This window comes from Ambystoma mexicanum, chromosome 4p, assembly GCF_040938575.1.
Source record: "Ambystoma mexicanum isolate Mex_15411 chromosome 4p, UKY_AmexF1_1, whole genome shotgun sequence".
Taxonomy (NCBI): domain Eukaryota; kingdom Metazoa; phylum Chordata; class Amphibia; order Caudata; family Ambystomatidae; genus Ambystoma; species Ambystoma mexicanum.
Genome location: NC_090927.1, coordinates 918,369,013 through 918,396,423, shown reverse-complemented (window position 1 = coordinate 918,396,423; position 27,411 = coordinate 918,369,013).

Here is a 27,411-nt window from a genome sequence, read left to right as displayed (position 1 = left end):
TCGGGAGCTGGCGTTTCCCGAGCGTCGGGGAGGAGCCAGAGGACAATCTTTAACTAGATGTTTATCTGAGGCACAATACATGCATAAGCCTGTGTGGATCCTTCATAACCTTTCCTGCGGTGAAATTGGTCCACGAAAGGCTTCAAGTTGCATGGGTTTAGAATCAGTGCTCGGATTCTTGGCAGATTCGGTCCTTGTAGTATTCTCTGGGGAGTTTCTTTGAATTGAGACTTTATTCTTTTTCTTTTCGGCCTTTCTTTCTTGGATTCTGAAGTCTATTTGCATAGACAAGTCCAGGAGGGCCTGGAATGAACTAGGACGTGCCACTCTGGCTAATTCGTCCTTAATCTCTTCATTTAGACCTCTGCGAAACAAGGTAAAACTGGCTTCCAGGGGCCAGTCCGCCTCTTTGGCTAGCTGTTTGAATCTGGTAACATAGGTCAACATGTCTTGGGATCCTTGTTGGAAGTCAAGTAACTTCTCTTGAGCACCGTGGACCAGCTCTGGACGTTCGAACATGGTCTTGAGTTCCGCGATGAACCCTTCATAATCATCCAGGAGAGCATCCCCTGAATTGAGTAAAGGACTGGCCCATGTAAGGGCATTACCGGAAAGATGCGATATTATCAAGCCCACCTTAGCCCACCTTAGCCCTAGGAGTTGAGAAATAGTAGGGCTTGAAGGTAAAATGTACCAAACAAGAATCCAGGAATCCACGTAAGGTCTTTGTTGAACCGTCGTATTTATCAACCACTCCTCCCAATAATACGCTGTCCTTGTTCGCGGAGTCACGTGACAAGACAAGCTGTTTTAGCGCCGCATTCTCGGCTTTTAAATTCTGCATCTCTGTGGAAAGTTCTTGCATTCCGCGCATCAGGTCCTGAATAGCATTCTCCATGGTAGAATCCGTATTGATCGTTTGGTGTCTTAAACTGTCGCAAATCTCCCCCCGTCTCACCTGTGATCGGATCTCCCTTGTTCGGCCGCAGGACTCTTCCTGTGGATGGTTCGGGTCTTGAATAGGCTCGCCCGAGCCTCGTCAGGTTGCAGGACGCGTTCAGAGTTCCGGGAAGTTTGTGGTTCCAGGGTATCCAGGATTAGCGATGAACGAGTAAGTAGGGGGGGGAAATCCAGGAACAGGATAAAAGGCAAGGAAGTAAGAGGGTCAAAGGAAACCAATGTAGAGAGTAAGCACATGTCGGGTCACTACCGAAGATAGCGTTGAGACGCGCGGACCCGCAGGGGCGTGACCAATTTATAGTACGTGCCACGCCGTGAAAGCTAGTGCGTAGCACGGAGCTTGGTACGGCCATGTTGGGAGGAACAAGGAGTACAAGCCCTTCGTGACAATGACCATGAGGTCCAAAAGGGGCAATTTCGCCGGGTCATGACAGGAGTAATCAGAGGTGTTGGTTTCAATAATCTGACAAGCTGAGCATAAGCCTTTAAAAGTGAGAAGATCCTCAGGTGTGTGCATTTTGTATCCACATGTTTTTTTTGCCCTGATAGTACGTTTGCCCTCAACTAATTCCTGTGTGTGCCATGAGGCAAATGGTTTGACTCTAATGTGCTGTAGTTTTAAAGGGAAATCTGTGTGTTAACTGACTCCTTTGAGATTTGGTTGAAAGTTTACATTAGGGAATTTATGTTGGTGGTAGCAAGGAGGCAGGTCAGACTGATGTCCAATGTTTCTACCAGGAATCTTTTGAAGGAGCAACATATGAAGCAGGCCAGTATGCCCTTTACTTTATGGAAAGCTAAGGGAAGTAAAGCTCCTCTTGCATTCTTATCAAAGAAGTCATGAATCAAATTAGAGGCCAAGCCTGGAAATTTATAGGAGAAAGTCATTATTCTATTGGTGCAAATTGCAAGTTTAAATAGCACCATTCCTAACCTTTCTCAAAGCTTCCAAACCAGATAACCTACTTAGGAGTTGTCAGGGGTAGGGACTGCTATGGCTGGTTCCCACTTTGGGACGACTGGTGCTGCCCTTGCAGCCCCCATCTCAGAGATTGTACAGATAGTGCCTGGGACGAAGACATACTGAGACTCACCTATCTATAGTTCCCACCATGTGTCTCTTCACCAGCTACTCATCAGCAAATAGGAGCCCATTTTAGGGGCCAGTGTTTGTCTCTGCCCTTGGTCAATTGCAGCCTCTTAGTTTTACTTTAGTAATGCCTTTTAATGTGATGATGCCTGGTTCCTAAGTCATGTGAGGTGCTTTCCTGTGATGATTCCATCAGTGTCAATGGTTGGAAGTTCGTTATACGGGATTAAATTGATGTCAGAATGGGAACATGGCACACTTTTTCACTCTGCTACCTCTGGCGTTTTGGTAAAGTTAGGCCCATTTAGCCTACACACACTTTTATTACAGTGTGATATCCGCAAAATCAAATCTCCACTGCAACTCCGTCTCACTTCAAAATGGCACAAAACCCAGCTTCAAGTAAGAGCTTTATCTTCACCAGTTCCAAAGCACTTTGAACTTCAAAAGAAAGTAAGGCGGCTGATGAGCGACAAATCAGGTAGTTGCCTACCTGCTGGAACTAGGGCCAGTAGGCTGTTCTTGACTTGACAAAGACAACAGGCATACACACTAGACTAATTAAAACAATGATGGCATTCCCAGTATGAGCTCAAGTGTGACATTCTGGTAGAGATTTGCAATTAAGTATATTAGCATTGGAAAAGCTTCACCATCTACCTCGCCTTTCCTTCACACACCACATATTTGCTGTCACCAAAACATACAAACTACAACTACGCGTCCTACACAAAATCAGACATATCTGTCCTCCTGACAACTTCTGTACTGCAGTCCAATCACTAGTTTTCTTTAAGCTTGATTATGGGTATGCTCCCCTCACTGGACTCCCCAACAACACCCTTGCCCCCTGTAAGCCATACAAAACGCAGCAGCCACACTCATCCTCCACCAACCCGAACATTCACACACCACCCATGCTCTTGCCCGGCTCCACTGGCTTCCCATGACCCAGAGAATTGCTTTCAAAGGACTTTGCAAAGTATTAAAAGCCATCCACCTCAAAACTCCATCTTAGCTTCATACCAAACTCAAGCCCATCACCTACACAAACACCAGACAAGCCAGCCAACACCTTCTACATATTCCACTCTGCAAACTCACAAGCACACGAAAACAAGTATTTACCCACTGTGCGCCCAGGGAATGGAACACCCTACCACTTCACACAAGCACGGTATCCTTCATTTTCAGAAATCCCCCACACTTAACCATGCCCTCCTCCACAGCTATCAAGAGTCTATCCTAATCTTCCTATCCTTTCCTGAAAGTATTTTGTAACTTCTTTTTTGAACTCCCACCGTTTCAAACTAACCATGTAAAGCCCTCCGAGACCCTACGGATAGGGCCAGCAATAAACAAAAAATAAAATAAAATCAATAAAAGAAAGGGTTTATTTACTTCAGTTTCAGTGCATCTTCGAATATTGGGCTGGCAGATCCAAAGTTAACACTTAAACCTCAGAAAGTCTTATTTAGACGCAAAGTCTCACCAGATCTTTTAGTATTTTATCAAAAATAAAACAACAAACATCTTGCGATTTTATTGCTTGTAGGGTTTGGCATAATAAATGTAATATTTAATCGAGATTTTCTAGACTTATTATTAAAAAAAGTAGTCATTTTAGGCTACTGACTTTATGTAAAGAACAGAAGTGAGCAATATGTTTCAATTCCATTATTCTGAAAACTGAAGCAACAAACTTGACTAAGACCAAAAACCCATAACCCCACAGGAAATATCTGTAGTTTTAAATGTTATTATCTTGTGCCAACATATCCCAACCATTGACCCTAGGCATACCGAACCCTTTGTTCTGACCTTCCTATATCCTCTTTCTTGTCTGTTAATGTACCGTTCAAATCTGTAAACCATACGAGCTGTAACATCAGCTATGAATAAATCAAGGGTCAATCTTTGGAATCTTCACCCTGACTGCAAAAGACTTTGCCCATAATACTCAAATGTTGCTCAAGATTACTTGGCCTGGTATTCTTAGTGGAAGTGTAGGATGCATTTGCCTCTGCTCCTACAATTACAAACCATGGTAACTAATGTAAAAGGGTCGAAAGCCAAGTCAAGAAAAACTTTCTTTCGGGAACTAGACAATAAAAGTATGTCATAAATATATCACACAGTTCACCATCATTCATTCAGACTGTAGCATACAAGTCAACATTGAACATTACAAATACAAATGATCATACACATAATCAAAAGATTAACATGTTTTCTTTAAAAAAGACAAAAATATTGTCAGACAATACTTTGCTTATATTTTGATTTCGATCATATACACCAAGCCATAGCCAAATAACTTGAGACCACAAGTACGACACCTTCGTCACATGTCATTTTGCATATATACAGAGTAATGTAAAAGGGTGGAAAGCATACACATGCTACTACTATAAAGTATACTCATCACAACAATGCTGATAATTATAACAGTTCAAGTTATAATTTCTTAAAATTAGAATTATGGGCATGGCTTGACGGACAAACAAGATGGCCTCAATCTTCTGAGGCTCCAGAAGGTGGGGAACGTTGTCGCTGTTGAGCCCACCTACCTGCTTTTACAATCGGCTCGGGGACCCAGGGATGCTGATGTGCCTGACCCAGAGCCCCAGTAAGTGGAAAACAGAGCCAAACTCTGGTAGTGAGCAATGCTTTATGGAGGGCCGCTGCATACGGCGGCAGTGAGCTCCGGCAGGGTGGACAGGAGAATGAATTGCCCGGGGGTCGGCAGTGCTGCCCGTCCCAGGATGAGTATCGAAGCATATGATGGCTCGTGTCTGGAGCTTTGCTTGCGACAATGAGGATGAGGAATCCGGAGAACCCCGACCTTGACAGCCTCGGAGCCCATGACGTTTCTGCTGAGGCTATGGTGAAACAGACCTGGAGGCAGACACCTTTGATGAGGTCAACAAGGATTTCCATCTGACGCTCCTGCCTATGATAGGTGTGGTTCTGAGATAGACTGATTAGACACCAGGTAAGTGTGCACAGTAGTGCAACAGCGGTGAAAGTATGTGCACTTTGAGTGGAGGGCTCCCAGTGTGTGTCATTTTGTGTTTGAGAAGTGCCTTAGCAGGAGCACTGACGAATTGGGAGTGCTTACATTTTTCAACATTGTCCTAGGATCAGACCGAAGTATAATGCCCTCGTGGAATGTCAGGTCTACTGTGGAGACCCTCACTCACTTTTTGTGGTGACTAAAATCCACTATGACCCCATACTTCTTCCAGGGAATAGGAGCCAAATCAGGGCATTCAGAAAAATAAAAAGAAAGGACAAGATAGAGATATCGATTTTTTTACACCACGTGGCACGGCTGTTAGACAGACTGGTGAAGATACTTCCAGACCTACATCGCCTGTGACGGACCCAGAAATGACCACGCTGTGACCCATCAAGCTATCAATGTCACAATTAGAGGGCAAGTTTGATAAACGGAATGAATAGGTGGCCCAGCTGGAGTCTAGAACGTCTACACTGGAGCAAAAGGCCACAGAGTTAGATCAGGAGTGGACGCAAACAATTCCCACAGTGAAGCAGCTTGGAAAATAAATGGTGTCAGTGATCAGAAGAAACAAGGCCAGCGAAATTAGACTGGAGTACTTGGAGAAGGTGGTGAGAGAAAAACAGATGAGAGTTATTGGCCTCCCAACGGGTGAGGATGGTGATGACCCAATTGTCTTTGCTTCCACCTGGCTTGCTAACCTGCTGACCTTGGATATAGAGGAAGACCCTATTTACATTCATAAATGGTATAGGATCACGATGCACACCTTAGAGGGGGTCAGGGATTCAACAGTGGGGCTTACGATCATCATCAATGTCTCAGAAGCCCCAGACAGCAACATGCTTCTGAAAGCTGCAGGTGCAAATAAAAACACTATAATATCAAGGCCACAGAGTTCTGATTTTTCTGGATGTCGCGCCTGAGATGGAGAGGAGGAGAAAGACAATGGGTGCTTTAAAAAAATCTGTCCTGGGAGGAGTGAAGGAGGGAATACTAAGGCTGTCTAAATTACGAGTCATCTGGAGAGAGAAAGTCTATGGACCTATTACAAGTATGACAGTATCCTACCGGTAATTCCGACTGGATACCTGCAAACTGCTCCTAGCGCCTTACAGGCAGAGGAAAGGGCAGTAAATCCCCATTCCATGGAATCGCATAGGACTCCATGGACGGGATACCAGAGATACTGGTGCCTGTAATTCCGGCATTTATTTGCAAGTAGGGGCCCGATTTAAATCTGTGCCCCCACCAGCAAACTTGTGCTTTGCCGGTCCAGTAAAATTAATGGTGCCAGAGTTGCTGGCAATTATATCAGCAATTTTACCGGACCGACAAAACTGTAATGAGGCCCATGACTTTTGGGATGCGGAACGGGCTGAGGACTTATTGAAGTTGATACCCGAAATGAATAAAGTTGACACTAATAAGGACATAGCATGTTCCATGTACTATGGTAAACCTGATGCAAGCAGGGGATTAGTCGTTCTGTGACTACAAGTGGTTTTGGGGAGTTGGGGCTGAAGGAATCAGTCAGAGGTTTAGCTACTGTAATTAGTTGCTAGCAATGGAGATTTTCCCAGGAATTTGGACCTTTGCACTGGGGTCGGGGTAACTGTGTTTGTTCACAAATCTGAGATTTAAAAGGTGCATTGCTCTTAGCAGGGGACAGAGTATGCCACGGATTTAATGAGGGTGCAGAGATGGGAGGAGGAAGCAGATTAAGAGGATGGTCCATGCTGAGGGATACTGAACAATGAGTATTGTCAGTTTGATTCCAAAAAGGTGCACCAGACGAGAGGTTAAAGAGACGAAGGGCTGCGCAATTTTGGGCCGCGTGGCAATTATGAACTTTGCATACTAGGAGCGCCTTCCTCTGCTTTGGAGTACTTACTATTTGTCTTTTGACCCCCCTATGAATATGAGGATTATCAGAGAAGCTCCATTATTGATTTGTGCTGCTATTGTGTGAGGGTGTTATTATATTGTGCAAGGGCTCTCATGTTAAAGGATCTGGTCTTGCTAAGTCTTACTTGCTAAAATTTGAATAAACAGAAATTTGAAAAAGAAAAAAAAAACAAAACGGAATTACCGGACCAATATGTGGCCTTCCTCATCTCCATAAATTGAGGGCTAATGAAGGATGCCCTTGAAGCAATAGTGCCTCTAGCAGAATAAACTCTGAAGAACTGTGTATCAATCAATGCTTAGTTCATCACCCACTGCACCCAGCTAGCTAATGTGGGTGATTATACAGTCTGTAATGTTTCCACATTTAATTCCTATCCTTTAAGACAATACAATGCACAAAATCTCAGTCGGGACGTGATTGTGGGTTGCAAGATCAAACTAGAATTGCATTTCACAAGTAAAATTTGGAAAACATACACCTTCAGGATATATTCCGCCAAAAGGATAAGTCAAGAGCACTGATATCTGTCACTCACCGACAAAATCCTGGCAGAAGTTTACTATCTATATAGTGGTTTTCAGAGAATGATCAATGTTATCTGACCAGTCATGGGCGCATTCTGAATACCAGTTCACGCCCCACTGGACTAAATACCTAGCTTTTTGGTCCAGCAACTCTAGCATGTCTTTAAGTATTTATTTATTTATTTATGTTTATATAGCGCGCAAGCAGCCCAGGGGCATTGAGACGCTGTTACTTGCAATAACTTAGTTACATGTTACAGGCATGATAGCGATTGTTAACACATTATGAATACTACAAGATACCATACTGTTGTTACAAATATTGCATTGGGACGTATATTACAACATATATGATAAGTATTTGTGCTGGTGTGTCGTGCCTTATGTGAAGTGGGTAGTTTTCAGAGTTTTGCGGAAGGTGGTGAGGGAGGCCTCACCTCGGATAGTGGGAGGTAGGGCATTCCAGTGAGTAGGCACGAGATAGGGGAAGCGAGATATTGTGCATACTGCTGGATATACCCCAATCAGAGACCATGTGGTGGTATTATGAGCATCTGAGCAGGATAATATATATATATGTCATCAATGTCTGTATGCATTCACTCATACAATGAGGAGACCAGGAAGTTCAGAAACCTTTCTAAAGATGCTTTAGCTGAATTTCCACTGTGAAGCATAGCAAAAACAGAGCTTTAGAAGAAGTGAGATCTGACTTCTCCCTTTTATCAGAAATGCCAATAAATGGAGTAAATGTGTGCCATCCAGATCTTAGTCCAAAGGCTCTGCTTGTCCTGGGTCTAGAAAATCATATTATCAATGTAAATTGTCATCCATAGGCCTCTCACTTATATTGATTTCACACATTCTCAGAGAGGCCCTACCTGTTGGAACTGTAGACAGTGACAATGAGGCCCCCATATTGTCATCACCAAATGCGTGCCAGATGAAGGCCTAATGTTCTGCTTCTTGGACCCTTCACACAACAGATAGTGATTGGGTCAAATGTGCATTGGTGCTTTCTTGAGCGAAGCACAACACCGCCCCATCCAGTAAATCATTTTCTTGTTTGGAAAGTGGACGGTAAGCTGAACGTCCATAAAAGAGATTCCCAAAACATTTCAATCATAACTCTTTCACTATCTGGGCCACCCAGTAGTCTTCAGACAAATCTTGTGAGTTCAGTAAGAAAAAGGTTGGTTGCCTTCCTACTGATGGAATCGCTGTGCTCAGAACACGGAAATGTGATTGTGGCTGATTGTCAGAATTTCCTTCTCCAGCTGAGAATGCAGCCATCTCAATCTCTTCACTAAAATAAGGGAACTTCCATTTTCTAGTCCTCTCTATAATGGGCATGTCATCTGACCCTGAAACATTCTATTGAGTAGAAAGCATCCACAGGAATGAGTCCTTTGTCCAGCGTTGAGGAAACCAGCCTATGAGAATACTATTCAAAAGAAGTCTGTGTCTTATCCAGGATCATTTACATTTGCAGGAATTTTTCAATCTCTATGTTGAAGGAATCTCATAAGTGTGCTCCTTGCTCACGATCGAAGAGTTGCCATTGCCAATGCAGCAGACTGCGCTCTGGGTATAACCAGAGAGAGCTAGCAATTTCTCTGGTGTGCCTATACAATACGCCTGTAGCATTTCATTGTGTAGCAATCATCCTCCTCTTAGCCACTTCTATGTTCCCTGTTCAATCTCTGTAATAAGGGGAAGGAGATTGGAACATGGAAGGTTGGTGGAAGGGAGTTTAGGTCTAGTAAGGAACAAGAAACATAGAATGCTCTGTGTAATATGCACAGTTTTGTTCAGTTGCTGTTTTGATGTTGAAGTGTTCGGTGGGCCAATCCTATACTTAGATAAATTCCTTACTACAACAAACTTTGTGAGCGAATACTTCAGTGGTGATGAGGATGGAATTACCCCAAGAACGGCAGCCCACCGAGTAGCCATTCAGCTACCATGTTTTGAACTTCATGAGCCACATCCCTATATCTGGATAACTTTGAGTAGACAACAGTTGCCGTACCACTATGGCAGGAGACGGCTTTGATAGGTAACTTCCAACCACTCATCTATGCCATTCTGAGTATGAGGTGAGCCGTGAAACAAAGACGCCTCGGGATGGAAAAGTAAGTGCACGCAGTCAAATCCAAAGCAAGAAATAGTCACGCGCAATCAAAGACAGAGCTGTCATTTTACTAAGCTGCATTCTAGTCATCAGACAATTTGACTTTGAAAGCAAAGCGTGAGAGAACATATCTCTAGACAAACGTTGTTGCGCATATGTAACGCGGAGCTAAGAAACGTAGTCGCCTGTATCTGTATCTAAGGAGCCAGTGTGTCCAGCATATTATGCATGTTAATTGACTTTATCAAGGACACCAAACCACTGTATTAAATGTGTTTAGGAAACATTACTCACTGAGAGTAAGGCAGCGCATTTCTCGGATCACTCCAGCGTTCCATATCTACAATGAGGCTTTGATGCGTTGAGAGCATTAGAGGAAAGAACCCTTCAACATCCAAAAACGTGCCTCCATTTTGGTTTCTGTAGTAACCAATGTTATTGTTACTGATTTAAGCGCTGCCCTCACAAACAAACTCATTTCAATTTGCTGTGCGAAGATATCGCATGTTAAAAGAGACACGCAACAACAAAATTATTATTTTTTATTACACTCTTTACGACAGGAAAGCTGACAGAAGAAAGCAACCACAGAACTGAATGTGTTAAATACAGATACCTGTAAGAAACGAATCACTATCGTTTTAATTAAAGACACAGCAACCAAACAATTAAAAGGAAACCAATACAAATACAGTTGCACATGCATAACCATTCACAAAGGTGTTGTTTGCAAGCAATCCAGTAAGCTTTAAACAAAAAAACCTACCACTCGTTCAAGTTTTTCAGCAGAAATGATCAGTGTTTAATAGTTAACAGTCATTCCATACAGTGCACGTTAACATTAAAGAAACCTGAAGAAGAGCATCATCAGGCTAACACAAAATCAAGATTTTGATTTCCAAACATGAAAAGCATACTGCCACCGAATTATTTTCTAGATACAAAGGTACAATTTACCAATTGTTGCAGAACAAAGCTGGAAAACATAGAATGCATTGATGAACTTTGTGAGGAATTTGAGGAATGTACATTTTCAGTGGAAGACACACTGCACAATACAGTTGAAGTTGATGGTGATGATAGGAATAAATGATAGAAAAACTTAGCAAAGTACACGTTATTACCTAAAAACCTGTTTGAAAAGGATTTTAAAACCAATATCAAATTGAAGGAAGTTGATATCAGGCCTGTTGCATACAGTGGTAAACGAATTGAATTGGAAGGGTGGTTTTGGTCCACTCTGACATTTAAAGACAGACCAGCCAAAGGAAAGATTTAAGTCTCGAAAAATGGAAGACCACCACTTTTGAGCTGGTCCCATCAAAGGGGACTGAAAATAAAACTAGATCCAAATACTGAGGAAGAACTATATGCCGTGCACCAACAAACATCATCAGGGTTATTTGAACAACATTCAGTATTTTGGGAGGAGCTTGGCAGTTTGAAGAACTTTAGGCACAGGATTAGAATGAGACAGGATGCCATTCCTGTAGTACAGAAAGTGAGGCCAGTTCCTTTAGCGATAAAATCAGCTGTGGAAGAAGAACTTGAGAGAATGGAGGCACAGGGTGTGATTGAAAGGGTGTAATCATCTGAATGGGTTTCACCTTTAGTAACAGTACACAAACCCAATGGAATGCTAAGGTTGTGTATTGATCTTAGATGTGTGAACAAATGTGTGATTCCTGATAGGCATCCTTTACCTAACATAACTGAAATGTTAGGCATAATTAAAGATGCAAAAATAAGGAGCACATTAGAATTGAAATCTGCATACCATCAGATCATGTTTTATCCCCTTTCTAGAAATATCACAGCTTTTATTACCACAGAGGTTTTATTTCAGTATAAAAGTATCCCGTTTGAGCTCACATCTGCGGCGGCTGTGTTCCAACGTATAATGTATCAACTATTCCATCACATGTAAAGGGTGCTATGTTTTCAAGATGATGTGTTAGTTTATGGTAAGGGCCAAAGAGAACATGACAGTAGGATTCGTAAGGTGTTGGATATATTTGAAGAAGCTGGTCTTACCCTTAGTAAAGACAAATGTCAATTTAACAAGTCCAGTATACAATATCTAGGACATGAGATTTCTGACAAAGGTATCAGACCATAGGAAGAGTTAGTGAACACCATTCTCAATTTTCCCAGTCCTGATAGTAAAGAGAAATTGGTCTCAGTTTTGGGTATGGCTGAATATTATGCCAAGTTTATTCCTGATTTGGCAAGTAAATCTTTTCATATAAGAAAGCTAGTAGAGAAAAATGTGAAATTTGATTGCGATGACCAGTGTGAATGTGAGTTCAGTAAGATAAAGGTAGATTTAAACAGTACTCCAACATAAAAATCTTTTAACCCCAACAAAAAGAGTATTCTCACCACAGATGCTAGTAATCATGGTTTGGGGGCTGTATTATCACAAGTAGAAGATGGGATAGAATATCCTACTGCGTTTGCCTGAAGAGTTTTGAGGGAAGCCGAATGCAATTATTCCACCCATGAGAAAGAGTTATTGGCTGTGAAATGGCCATTGAGAAATTTCTCTCGTTCATTTGGGGTACAGAATTTGTGGTAAAGTCAGACCACAAGCCACTCAAGGAAATTCTAACTACCAAAGGACTAGATAAAGTTTCTTCGAGCATCAGAAAATGGGTAGCGAGTCTGCAGGAGTAATTGGGATGTGGTGCTTGTTCCTGGTGTCAAAAACTAATCTGCTGATTGTCAAGACTGACTAATATTATTGAGAGTATGGATGATGATGGAAGTGATGAAGAACAGATATTAAATGTATGTCAAAAAATAGTGTCAGAAGATGATTGGGCAGAAGCCATGGCATCACATGAAGTCCTAAAAAGTGTGAAAGAGCGATTGGAAAGTGGATCGAAAGGTAATGAGATTAGAAAGGGTCAGCTTCCCGAGGCTGTTAGACATGCGTTTGATGAATTACATATTAACAAAGGTTTAGTTTTGAGGGGTGACAAATTATATTCACCTTTTGGAATAAGAAATAAAATATTACCTTTAGAACATGAGGGGCACCAAGGTATGACTAAGATGGTGCAACTCGTCAGGCAATATTTTTGGTGGCTCGGGGTAGATTTAGAAGTGGAAAGACTCATCAGAGAATGTTGCAATTGGGAAGATTCTGCCAAATGGTATGTTGCAAGGCAAGAACCAATGACTATTATGTCTATACCCACCATAACTTGGGAATGCGTAGGACTTGACATTGTTGATCCAGTGAGAACTCAAGGGACTTTGAGATTTTGTATAGTGCTCATTGACATGTTGTCTAGGTGGGTGGAGTTTGAGTGGGTGCAGAATATTTGTTCTAAAGATATTATTTCATTTTTGGATGTAATATTTAAACGGGAAGGTTATCCCATGACTGTTATAACTGACAATGGAGTGCAATTGGTGTCAGATGAAATGAAGACATTTCTCAGAGACAATGTAGTTGAGCATAAAACTAGTTCTATATATCTTCCCCAAACAAATGGTATTGTTGAGAGATTCAACAAAGTTATAAAGAACAGTATCAGGGGTGCTTTGGCAATTAATGGTGATTGGAAAAAGACTGTTGAAGACACAGTTGTTGTACATAGATTCACACCTCACTCCACCACAGGGGTTTCCCCTTTTGAAATGCTGAGATGTAGAAAGCCAAACACAAGAGTATGTCCTGCCTGGTTAGGCAGAGCGTGCAAAAAGAAAATTGATTTTAAGGATGTGGGAGAGAAGGAATATTAGAAACAATTAAGTAATAAAACTTGTTTTGATGTGAGAAAGGCTGTTAAGGAATGTCATGTGAAGGTGGGTGATTGGGTGAGAATTAAGCTCCCACAAATAAATGTCAAATGACTAATTAAGTGGTCAGAACCCATACAAGTGCTAGAAAGGATCCATGGAGCTGTAAAGGTCTCAGATGGTAGAGTGAGGAACGTAAACATGGTGTGTGTGTGTTCTAAGCAAGTGTCTAGGAGTAGTGATGTGATTAAAAACAGGAAGGAACATGAGAAGGACAACAAATGTAAGGAAGGAAAATGCTTGGAAAGGAAGATGGTTGCCCGGACCAAACCGGTGTGTGGAAGACCGGCATATTTGAAGGATTAGGTGAGCTGAAATTAGGCTATTATGTATTGTGAATTGGAAACTTTTTCATTACGAACCACAATGAACTGTAATATTGTTTTGTTTAGTTTTATTTTGTTTTGTTCTGTTTCATATTTCAAATTGCAGTAAAGTTTAATTGTTTTGTTACTATGTATAAATAAAGGAGGTGTGTCACATTTTATTGTGTAGCAAGCATCCTCCTCTTAGCAACTTCTATGTTCCATGTTCCATCTCTGTAATATGGTAGGGATATTGTAACATGGAACATGGAAGCTTGATGGAAGGGTTTAGGTCTAGTATGGAACAAGAAACATATATAATGCTCTGCCTAAAATGCACAGTTTTGTTCAGTTGCTGTTTTGATGTTGAAGTGTCCGGTGGGTCAATCCTATACTTAAATAAATTCCTTATTACAACAAACCTTGTGAGCGAATACTTCGACGCCTTTGTGGTTATGTCCAGAATCTTGGCCAGATGTCTGGACAACTCAGCAGCTTGCCTTGACATGAGTGCAAGGTCTGGTCTTCCACCTGCTTGGTTTACTTATGGGTCTTGCAGTGGAAGACGAGCATCTTCACATCCAGCACCAGAGTTCCTGGCACTTTCACTCCCATCTATGATCTGCGGCATTTGGCCTTGATCCTTCCTCTCGTCTCTTTCTCGGGCAGCTTATCGCGTGCAAAAGCATATTTTCCTATGGAGATGGCATCCAGGTTGATGTCCTTTAGCGTGTTATCTCATTTGGGTCACACATATACTCTGCAGTGAGTGGCTGGAAACCTGCTTGTAAATGTCGGTCCCATCGTCTCTACGATGTGATAAATCACATGAACCCACTTTTACGACTTCGGGGTCAGAAAGTTGCAGTCCGGGATAGCCAGGTTTATTTTCTCAGTTTCAGAATCTTGGTGATATGAGGATTCAAGCTGTTTGAAGACTTATGTTTTGTTTGGTAGGTGTGCATCCTCCTTTCTTATAACTGCAATTTCCACTATAGACCTGTCTGTCCTATTGTGAACTTTTGGATGTCCACCTGCGGCTTTTCCCCATGTGGGACAAGCGTGCCTCAACTGAAACTAGCTGCTGTTCGATGAGTGACAAGACCTCTGCGGCTGCCTTCCACACTGTTGCATCCAAAGTGCCACAAACCAGTGGTTGAAGTGAGAGGGAATGGTCGGGAGCAGTATTCCACTACTTTTATTTTTTGCTGTTAACAGATCCACTACTTTTTGCAACCATTTTCACCATTCTGCAACTGTTCCTTATGAAGTTGAAGCACACTTCTCCACTTGACCACCGGTATCAGTTACAACTAAACTGAAATCTATTTCAAGTATTTCAACTCAGCATGACAACCAGCATGTATTAGTATTTTTGTATTTGTGTTTGTTTATTATTTGTATTGTGCACCTAAACCTGAGGTAACTGGGCGCTGGAAAACTTAACATGTTACAGGCATACATGCATACATGCCTACATACATACACATACATAGGAAATCAACAGGAGGGTTGACCAAGGATACAGATAGGTCTGGCAGTCAATAAATACAGAAAAGGGCATAGCAATCAAAGCAGTGAAGACAAAATACAGATCCACTGGCAGCCTGAAGCTTCAGTTGTTAGACTTATCAGTGGGCCAGATCTTTACTCATGTTCTAAAAGCACTGAAGGAGGGTTCCATTCTAATGATTGGAGATAACGAGTTCCAATACTTGGCAGCTTGGACAGGGAAGCCGGCTCCTCCTGCAGTTTTAAGTTAAACCTAGGAACTAAGAGGAAGTGTGTTTGGGAAGATCTGGTGGGTCGGGCTGGTTGATAAACCAGCATGTCAACCAGCATGACACCAACCCTTGAAACACGTGTTGCATGTTTCTCTATTCCTTCCTATTCTGTCCTTCGCCGGAGGCAAAGTTCCACAACTTTTTTTGGTACACTTGTATCACTGCCAAAACCATTCTTAAAGCTATCCATGTGCCGGTTAGCTATGGGCCAGCTGGCCCCATCAAAGCAGAAATGGGTTACCTAACAAGGCCCTCAGCACCATGGAAAACAATTAGTGGGACATAAGGAGTATGGAGACAGGCAGCGTCTTCACAGTGTGCTGAGGAAAGGATATGTGAACACCACACAGGAGGTAGCACATCGAAGTGGGAGATGGGTCTTTTGCTTCTCTAGTGACTGCTGCCTGGAAGACACTTGTGATCCTGGTGATCACATCACACAGGGAAAGCAGACCTATTGCATAAGACTGCATAAGACTGCAGTTACGGGGAGCTTGGGACCAGTGAGGGCAGAAGCATGTTTTAGCACAGTTTTTCAGTGAATTAAGGTCATCAAATTACACTACGGATATAACTGCACTTGCACTAACACACCCATGGGGAAACATACAAGGAAAATGTTCATCACATCATAATAGAAACAAAATAGAGATGTTATTATCTGCTGCTCAAACAGTAAAGAAGAGGAGGAAGACCAGAGGTTTGAGGATAAAGGAGATCAAGAATTGGACAATATAGGCAAATGATAAGATTTTGAACAACAGATATTTCTCTAGTGCCTGGGGAATGTCATTTTTGTTCTAGTTGTCAAATCTTTACTATTTATATATTAAAACCTATGTTTTCCCATTAAAACCAACACAAAAGACCTGACCTACATAGTACAATAAGATAGCACAATACATTGGCACAGAGTCATATCTTATACACCACAAAACTTAAATACCTATTTCCATGGTGTACTTCAGTGTCAATGATCAAAGTAACAATACTTTCTTAAAAACTGAGCACTGGCAGCTTTCAGAGAATTAAATTATCTCTCTCTATATATAAAAGTGAAATGTGTGGCTGTGTGTGTGTCTGTTCGAAAAGTTCAGCATACTTCCCAACATGCTACAAACCTGAAATTTGGCATGTGGGTAAGTTCCATGGTTTAGACAATTTAATAAGTATTAAATATACATTTGTCGGATTTATTATTTTTTTATTTTTAAAAAATATATATTTTTATTGATTTTGTTTATATTACAAACAACATTAAACATTCCTACCCCCTCGCCCTCTCCCCCTTTTGACCCCCTCCCCCGGAAAGATCCATAAATTCTACTACTATTATATTTCCATCTGCCTTTAGTTAAACAAGTCTAGTATCCATATTTTATGTGGGCACCATTGCTCCATGTAGTCTCCTTGTAGGGTTTCCAAAATCCTGCCCCAGTCTTCTCTGAATTTGTGGGCTTCCCCCTGGATAATGTATGTTATGCGCTCCATGGCTAGATATGACCAGATTATGCGTGTCCAGTCTATTGCCATTTTTGGGCTATTTCCAGCCATGCTGCTATCAGTAGTCCCATGAAGTTGCGTTTCTGTGTTGTGTTTACATTTTTCCCTTTTGGGTCCCATAATCCACATAGCCCAACTTCTTCTCCCAGGCACCTCATGTCCGGAAACAATGACTGCATTTGTGTCTTTATTTCTGCCCAGTAGTGTTGCAAAGCCGGGCAGTCCCACCAAATGTGCCTCCAGTCACCTACCCCTCCGCATTCTCTCCAGCACAGGTTTGGTGAGTTACAGAACATCATGTGGAGTCTTTCTGGCATATAATGCCACTGTATAAGTATTTTCATCCACATTTTTTTAGTCTGTATTGCTCTCGTGAATTTATGCATCGCCCCCCATATGTAGTCCCATCGCTCTTTTACTGGTGTGGTTTTTCATTTCTTTCCCATCTTTTTATGTATTGCCAGTTTACCTCCGCTGAGGAGGTGTTTAAGAACTTCTATGTGTATGAGACAAACTTTTTTGCTCCCGTGTGTGACATAATATATGAATAGTGTCAGCTCCCCTGTCGCTGCACTCTTAATTCTGGGGGTATTAAACCAGTGATAGAGCTGATCATATCTGTATTTGTCGGTCGCATTTAGGTTTAATAACTGTATTAATTCCTCAAAGGATTTTATCTGTTGTGCCTGGTACATGTCTCCAACCATTTTGCACCCTGCCTCCTCCCACCTCTGGTATGCCCCTTTTTCTAATCCTGGTGGAAATTCTGGGTTTCTAAATAGTGGCGTCAATGGGGCTGGATCTTTAGTTAATGATCCCTTCTGTGTTGCCTTGTCCCAGACACTTAGCGTCGCTCTCATAATTTCGCTAATTTGGACATTGGGGTGCCTATGTTGTTTCCATAGCCAAAGGAGGTGCCTGGTGGGGGTTGCCCCCACTGCCCTGTCCTGTGCCGCCCAAATCATTTAGAAGTTATCCGGTATCCATTCCTTTAGTACCCATAGTTGAGCTGCTTCGTAGTATTTTTGGTAGTGTGGGAGGGCGCAGCCCCCTTCTCTTCTAGGTGCGGTAAGAACCGCGCTTGATACTCTTGGGGTCTTATTCTGTCATATGTATGCTAAAATCATTTTTGTCAAGGACTTAAAGAAGGATGAGGGGACTCTGATAGGTAGAGCCTGAAAGAGATACATGAGTCTAGGTAATATGGTCATCTTGACCGCCGTAATCCTGCCCCACCATGATATTGATAACGGGTTCCATTTCAATAAGTTCTGTTTGATTTTATCTTGGAGTTGGGGATAATTTTGTGCATATAATGTGTCTAATCTTCCTGTCAGCGTGATCTCCAGGTATTTAACCCCTCCCTTCGCCACTTTCAATTGTAGCATGGATGCTACCGATTGGATATGTGCGTCATCTCTCAACAGTATCAGGACTTCCGATTTTTGCCTATTCATTTTCAGGCCTGACAACGTGCCGAATGTCTTTATCTCCTGGAGGAGGTTCGGGGGGGATTTCTCTGGGTCTCCTAGAAGCACGAGCATGTCATCCGCATACGCAGCAATTTTATGAGATTGTCACGCCATATCTATACCTTTAATGGTCGGATTGTTTCTTATTCGTGACCACAAGGACTCCAAGTATATCGCGTATAGAGTTGGGATAGCGGGCAGCCCTGTTTAGTTCCCCTCTCAATCTGTGTTTTTCCAGATAGTTCCCCATTCACTGCTATTCGTATTATACAGGAGTTATAATCTGCCTGTGTCATGTTTATAAAGGATTCCCCCATACCCATCTGTCTCAGTATGAGGAAGAGGAGTGACCACTCGATGCGATCAAACGCTTTCTCCGCGTCGAGTGCCAGTGCTATGGCTGGGGTTTGTGTTATTCGTATTTTTTCCACTAAGTGAAACACTCTTCTGATGTTGTCATGGGTCTGCCTATTCAGGACAAATCCTGACTGGTCTTGGTGGATCAATTTCAGGAGAAATGGCACCAATCTTTTTGCCAGAATCTTGGTGTATAACTTTGCGTCCAAGTTAATTAACACTATCGGACGCAATGAGCTTGGGAGTTGCGGATCTTTCCCTTGTTTGTGGAAGACCAATACTTTAGCCACATTCATCGATTGGCTAATATTGCCTCTCTATGTGAATGAGTTAAATAGATCTGTTAGGATTGGGGCTATTATACCTTTATACCCCTTATAGAACTGTGCTGTATAGCCGTCCGGTCCCGGGGCTTTATTCCTCGGGAGGTGCCTAATTGCAAAATTCACCTCCTCCTCCATGATTTCTTTATCTAATTGCTGCTTCTCCTCTTCCGTTATTTTCGGGAGGGGGGGTCCCTTCCAGGTAGGATCTCTGTTGCACCTCATCTGGATGTTCCGAGGAGTATAGGTTCTGGTAAAATTGCCTAAAGATGTCCCCTATTTCAGACGTCTGTGTCTTCGTTTGCCCATTTTCATCAATTTGTGCCTTTACAGTCTGGCTCTGCTTCTTCCCTCTAAGTTGTCTCGTTAGGACTTTGTCTGCTTTGTTTGCCTTTATGTAGTACCAGTGTTTCATGAATAATAGGTCTCTCTCCGCCCTTTGGTGCGGAGGGATTCCAGCTGCCCCTGGACTTGTTGCAGGGCCCTCTGCAGTTTCATTGTTGGTTTCTGGACCAATTCTGCCTGGATTGCATTTATGTTTGATTCTAGCTCTTTTTCCCATTTACAATTTTGTTTTTCATTTTGTGCCTTTAAGGCTATCAGATGACCCCTCGTTACTGCCTTAAATGTTTCCCATTGGATTTCTTTGGATATTTCCAGGATGTTATTATGTGTTAGGTATTCTACCATGTGTTCCTTGAGGATGTTCCCTAGAACTGGGTGCCAAATTATTTCCTCTGGGAGTCTCCACTTCCAAAGCCCCAAGTGGTTTTGTGCTAGTGCCAGGTCTGCCCACAGAGGGGCATGGTCTGATAATGTGATGGAGCCGGTCTCCGCTTGTTGTATCCTTCACAGAAGGCCAGTTGACACCCAAAGGTATTCTATCCTTGACATGGTGTTGTGGATGCCATTTTGAGTAGTATACAAACACCTCCAGACATTCTCCAGCGCTAACTTATTCATTTTCTGTCTGAGATTTTTGGATGGGGGTCCCTGTCTGTGTTGTCGGGGGCCTGATCTATCAATATTAGGGTCCCAGGCTATGTTCAGGGCCCCTCCCAATACTATCTCCCCTACTGCAAAGTGCTCTAATTTATCTAGTGTATCCTTAAGAAACCCTTCCTGTCCCGTATTTGGGGCATACAGTGCCACTATCGTAAGGGGGTGGCCCTCTATTTTCACATTCACAAAGAGATATATGCCCTGTTTGTCTGCTTCTGTATGTAGTATCTGCGTATTTACTGTGTTCCTGATGGCAATAATCACCCCCGCTCTCTTCTCTTGGGCATTGGCTTGTAATATTTGATTATACCCTTTCAGTCTGATCTTGCCTCTATCCTGTGCATTTATATGGGTTTCCTGTAGCATTATAACTTCGTGTTTTCCCTGCCGCAGGAATTATTTGATCTTCCTTCTTTTAACTGGGGGATTCAGGCCCCTGACATTGTATGTTAATATTCTCAGCCCCCATCCCACCTTGGGTTGTTGGATTCTTAATTGGAATCCTCTGTTTAGCGATGGATGTGTGTGGTCCTTTCCGTTTCTCTCCCTCCTCCCAACTCGGGCTCCCCCAACTTGCAAGGCCCCATACCTCTTCCCCCCATAACTGCCCTGGGGAGGGCTCTGGTTATTATGGTCACTCAGGCGTACGGCCTTCTGCGCCTTGCCCTCTATCACCTCAGGGATAACTTGTAGGGTATCCTAAAACCCTTCTGGATTCCAATTTGTGCCCCGGGTGTCCCCCCCCCTCCCAGGCACTTGGTTTGTGTGAATAGCTCGCTCTTCTCTTGATTGTGACCGGTCGGGTTGGAGGATCTCCTCAGGGCTGGGATCCTTCTCTGTTGAGTATCTTCCGTTCACAGCTGGGCCCCTACTTCTTTGGCTGTGGTCGCTTCGTTCTTATGTCATTCGTCTTCCACCTCCATGCTGATGTCCTTGGGTTGCTCTGTCCCTGTCTCTGTCTTGGTGATCTTGCTCCTGTTCCTGAACTCTCAATATTTGCATCCCTTCTTCGCATGTTGTTATCCTGCGTTGCTTCCCTTCCCATGCGAACAGAAGTCCAAACGGAAACATCCATTTGTATCTAATTTGTTTTGCTGCTAGCTATTTCACCACCAGGCCTATGTCTCTATGTTTCAATAGTGTTGATTACGCTAGGTCCTGGTATAGCTGGATGTCCTGTCCTTTCATACGGATGTGCTCCATTGGTCTCGGTCTCGGGATCTGCTCTTTTTCGGGGTATGATGTGAGCGCCACCAGGACGTCGCAGGGTCTTGCTCCCGGTTCTCCCATTCTCCTTGGGCCCACTCTGTGTATCCTGTCTATTGGTACATCCTCGTCTTCCTTTACGTCCAGGATGTCTTTGAAGACTTGCTGGACTGCTTCTTTTAAGTCTTTCTCTTCCACAGACTCCACCATATTTTTAATCCTCATGTTCGACCTCCTTGAGCGATTTTCCAGGTCTTCACTTTGTACTTCAAGATTGTGTGTCAGGCGTATTAACAGTTCCTGGGTCTCTGCGTGTTGTTGCACTTCTTCTTCCAGTTTTTGCACTATCCTCTGCAGAGTGTCTGTTCTCACGCCTATATCTGTTACTTCTGTTCTTAGTTCTTGTATTGCCGCCTTCATTTCGCCTTTCATTGTCTTAAATTGGGTTTGGACTGTGGTCATGAACTGTGCTTGAAGTTCCCTGAACCATTCCTTCATGTCTTCTTTTGTCACCATCTCTGCGGCTGGTTTCTCCATGTCCGTATTGGCAGCGTGGTCCTCTTGGGTTTTCTTTTCCCCTGTATGGTGTGATTCGCACCCCCCAGTTGTGGCAGGTTCTGATCAAGCTTCCCTTGGGGTGTCTGTTGGCCCGCTTGCCCCTTCTTCCTCCTATACGTTGACATAGGTGCAACTGGTCCTTTATTTAATCTGCCTGACAATCGTTCTTGCCTTGCTACTTTGTGTCCTGGTGGGCTCAGTTCCTTGGGGAGTCCCGGCGGTGCGGTGTCCCTTGGCTCTCTTATGTCATCCCAGATTCTCACCACTGCATTCGTATTCCTGCGGGGTTCTGTGTTTGTAGCTCCGGCTCCTTACTCTTCGTTTCGCCTGCTCTCACCCTTCGTCACTCCTGGGTTGAGCTCTAAAGCACCTTGCCGCAAGGTTTATATCTCTGGTGCCCCGTTTCTCCCCCGCTACCCCACCTTGCTAACTGTGGTGCTCCTTTGACCAGTCTTATCGTGCTCTGTGTCCACCTTTATTGGCTCTATATCCTCCTCATGTGGGTATCTTATGAGCAGACCTTTTCTCCCTTCATCCACCCTGCGTGTTGGGCTCACCTTTTTCTGGGCTTCTGAATACTGCCCTCTGCATCCCTCTTCTGCCCGTGTTTAGTTTACACAGGTCTCACGGCTCTCGCCGCTGCTCTCGTTGTGGGGCAGACTATGCTGCCTGTGTGCGTTTTTTCAGGGGGGTGTCTCCTCCTCTGCCGCACCGTGGCGGGGGTCTCCCCAGCATCAGATCGAGTCCCTGCTAGTCTTTGTGTCTCGGGGGGGGGCAATCCTCCGGGTCCACCCAGCGATCACCCTCCTGTGGTATGAATGCATATTGGGGGAGGGGGAGTGCTTTCCTTTCCAGTGTCCTCTATTCTGTTCGGGCTCCCTAACCGTCCTTTCTCGCTTGGCGAGCCACGTTACCTCTCTTGTCTGTGCACTTTCCAGGATGCCCTCTGCCTGGCAAGCCTCTCGATTCTCCCTTCAATATCCACTCGGCGTTCAGCGACGTCTGTTGGATTCTAGGGCCCGTTGTGGGAGGGGAGCCCACCACACACTCCGGCTCTGCGCTGTCCTTTCTGAGTCATGCAATCTCCCTTTTCGCGATCAGCTGTGTCTCTGTCCAGGGCCGTACACCGAGTCTGGTGTTCCCTTGCCTTGCTTCGTGTGCTTCGGCACTGCTCCTTCCTGCAGGCGCCGATGCAGTGTTCCGGAGTCTGTCTGTATGCGTACGGCGGCCCTAGGGAGGCCACACTGGGAGTCCGTTGGGGAGCTTCCTGGTCTCGTTCTTCCCCCCGGGCACGGTCTCGTTCCTCCAATTTGGGTTTATTCTCTGTCCCCGATCCACTGCTTCTTTAATGGAGCGAGGAATTTGCTTTATTACATATCTTTAGTCATGCGGCCCGGGAGAGGGAGTGGTGCCTCCCCAGGCACGTCTTCTCCTCTCTGCCGCCATCTTAGAATCCCAGATGTATTTATTTTTTAAGCAGTCTGCAATGCTTATCCCTGCCATATGGCTGTTCCCGACATATTTCTGCCGCAGTTCATGAAAACTTCAGCAGTTCATTGTTCCTAAACTTTCCACAATATCAGTATTCTAGCTGAAATCAGCAGCACTCACTTTTGAAGGCATGCAGGAGACACAATACAGTGCTCTTGTATTAATGTAGGTGACAGAAAATTGTGCATGTTTCTTCAATAGTGTCCGCAATGATGTTGTCCATCACATCGTGGGCAAATCTCTCATGACAATTACAGAAACTTAATTTCCCACAGAAGTTGATGAATGTATGCCATCTCAATAGTATGAAGCTTACATGCTGCAGTCATACATGTACGGGTATGGCACTTTAAGATTACATGCTTCAGCCCTACACATACAGCACTTATGTTGAGGTTGCTGCTGCTTCAGCTGTAGATCGGGACACCAATAATGTTGCTGTGCAATCTCAATGCTCCAACTCGAAGTAGCTGGAATCGAATTACGGGATGCATGCTTTTCTCATGGTCAGCTTTATGTGGCGTGCTCCAGAGTTGGAAAAAAAGACAATTTGTTCACACCAGCTCCTATAGGAAATGCTAGCAATATTGTCTACAAAGAAGCATTGGTTTAGTTCATTAAATAAACTTCAAACTAGTACTGAAGTAGGAATTACCGTGCAAAGCATAGGTACACCTGCTAGTAAAAGGTACAAAAGTGCAAACTTGTGTTGTTGAATACATTTTTCTGATAAAAGGGGTTTTAACAAATGTCTCCTACATCGTTCAAATGTAGGACAAATGGAAACAAAATGGAGAAATGTTTCGGATACATTTGTGCCAAAGACACAGTTGCCCAAATGTTCATTAGGGGATTGGGGATTTATCCATTAGGCATACACAGCATTTAATACAATTGAAACATGCTTTAGTTATTAAAATCCTGTATTTGCTATATGTTGTGCAAGTCAAATATGGCTGGAGATTGCTCGAAGAGGCAATAAGTCCCAATAAGTCCCATATCCCTTAACATTGATCTGCGGCTCCTGGAATAGCTGAGGGTTCTTCCATCTATATAATACGAAACTGAAAGAACTAGAAGTCCTAGACATTATTTGTCTACAAGAAACTTGGGTTCAAAAGGCGCCAGTGGCCGTAAACTATGAAATTGCACTCAATCCTGCAATAAAACAAACCAAAGGAAGGCCTAAGGCAGGACTAATAACTTTGATAAAGACGGGCGCCCATCTAAAATTAATTTCATCTGCAAACCCGTCCCCATATGTTCAGGTGTCACAAGTACTTGTGGAAGCAATGCTAAAAAAGAAAGAGAAGATCTTGCATATAATCAACATATATTGGCAACATAAGGACCTGAATGATAGTGATTTCCTAGACCTGATCTGTGAAATCATTGATAAAATTCATGAACTGGAAAGGAATTCAAATATTATTCTTTGCGGAGATGTAAACATGGACTGCTTACCTAAAACAATCACAAAAAAACAAAACCAATCAGAACAGCGACCAGTTTATGCCAAATTTCCGAAGCTTGGTCAGAAGAAATGGATGCCCGGAACTTACATCTACTGAACGGTAACATCAGAGGAGACATCCCTGCAAAACACACCTGGGAGAGAGAGGAAAGTAAATCTACATTGGACTACTTCTATATGTCAGAAAACTTATTTAAGGAAGTAATTACACTAAAAGTGACAACTATGCATCAAAGCGATCACAATCTGCTGATGACATCAATAAAAGCAGACCAAGGAGGAGAGATCGACATCTGGAACCAGCCATTAACAGTTGCACCAAGTAGACAGAGGGTGCGTCTAGATGAACAGAAAATCAACAACCTGACAAGTGCACTGGCTGAGACCCCAAGGCTTCAGTTTAACGAAGAGATTGAATACAGTCACCTACTCGAAAATTACACTGAAGCGCAAAGAATAAACCAAAAGCCGATTTATAAACACCAACATGTTTATAATACAGAAATAGTCCAAAAGAAAAGAGAACTACGCAAAGATATTCAAGCCTTAAAGACACTTGATGAAGAACAGAAGAGACTAAAAACGAAAACGCTCAAGAGGAGATATAGAGCATGGCTATCAATGCACAAACACAAAATCATGCAACAAGATGCTGAAGCAATGCTAGCGCTGATATCCACAAGAGCAGTAAAACGCTTCTGGTCCGTAATCAACAATTTAGAAGCACCACAAGAAGCCTTGATAACAAACACGGTGACTGAACAAAAGTGGATCGAACATTACACTGAACTGTTTTCGAAACAAAACATAGGAGGAGTGAGGCCGATGGATGATCTAACAGAGTGGGCGCTTAACATCACGGAGGAGGACATTTTAATAAACATAAAAAAGCTCAGCTCCTCGAGAGCGCCTGGGCCTGATGGCCTAACGAATGCTCATTTGAAGAATCATCCTGAGGCTTGGGCAAATTTTTGCTACACTCTTTTCCAAATCATCCAACGTGAAAATAGAGTTCCAAAATCGTGGAAAACAGCAATAATTGTCCAATATTCAAAAAAGGGGACCGCTCTGAACCGAAAAACTATAGGCCCATCGCATTGCTTGACGTGATTGGGAAAGTCTTCGCTAATCAAATTTTGAAAAAACTAGTAGCTTGTATCAAGGAGACAGAGCAATTCGACATCCGACAAACCGGCTTCGTAAAAGGAGTAGGTTGCTCATTGAACTTGCTGATGATCAACATGCTAAAAATTGAAGCCTTGAAAAACAAAACAAAGGTATATATAGCGTTCGTAGACCTCGCATATGCATTTGACAGTGTTGATCGGCAACTGTTATGGTCAAAGATGAAGAAAATGAACTGTCCTCCACACTTACTAAGACCAATACAAGAACTGTATTCAGAGACATTGATTAAAATCAGGCTGAACGCGAAAGGCTCTCTATCATCATCAATAAGAACGGAAAGAGGTATAAAACAGGGCTGTCCTTTAGGAGCAACCCTATTTAAATTACTAACTGCAGATGTCAGCAAAGACCTAAACCAAGTTAGAGCTTTTCCCCCAAAAATAAATGGACAAAATCTAGGCCACATGGTATATGCGGACGACATGGTACTATTAGATCAAACACCGATCGGACTACAAAGAAAGCTAACGGCTCTGAAAAGATACACAGACACAAATGTCTTGGTAATAAATACTAACAAAACTGAGATATTAGTGTTGCAAAATCTAAGAGGAGCGCCAAGCAAAAAAAGTATAAAGTACACATGGTCAGTAGGTGAAGTACAGCTTGCCCGTGTAACCCAAGCACAATATCTCGGCGTCACAATAAATTCTAACTTAACTGACGAACCAATGATAATGAAAATCCGGAGAAAGTGCATGATGTTGGGAGCCCAAGCCGCTACAATAAACAAAAAAATTCTGACTAATAGCGCCATGACTACCTCCAACCTCGTAATGAGGCCCCATGTGATTCTTATATACCTCGTAGTAAGATCATATGGAGTGAAAAAAATTGCTTGAAAATAAAGACTGATTTAGAAAGATCGCTCGAAGACTGCTCCAAGTGGTCTTTTTAAATCAAACTGTCATGCGACACATGAATGTGCGCGGGGCCTGACAGGCACGGCCAGTCAAGGAATGTTGCGGGAGCAAGGTAAGTGTATTTACAGTGTTGTGTGAGCCAGTGTGTGCGTTTTTAAGTGAGTGCGGAGGAGGGGGAATGTTTGTGGTGGGCAAGGGAGTAGGCAGGTGGGTAAATGTGCGTTTGTGTGATTGTGTGGCAGAGGTGGGGGAATGTGTTGGGCTGGGAAGGGGGGCTGGGCGATGAAAGGGAAGGTTTCAGGGAGTAAAACCCCAGATTTTCTAGAAAACTAGTAAGAGAGGGTAGGGGTGACGATGGGGTCGCCTTCCCAGATCTTTGGGGACAGGGGGTGTTCAGAATGTCACACAAAAATGGGCAAAAAGAAATCAGTCT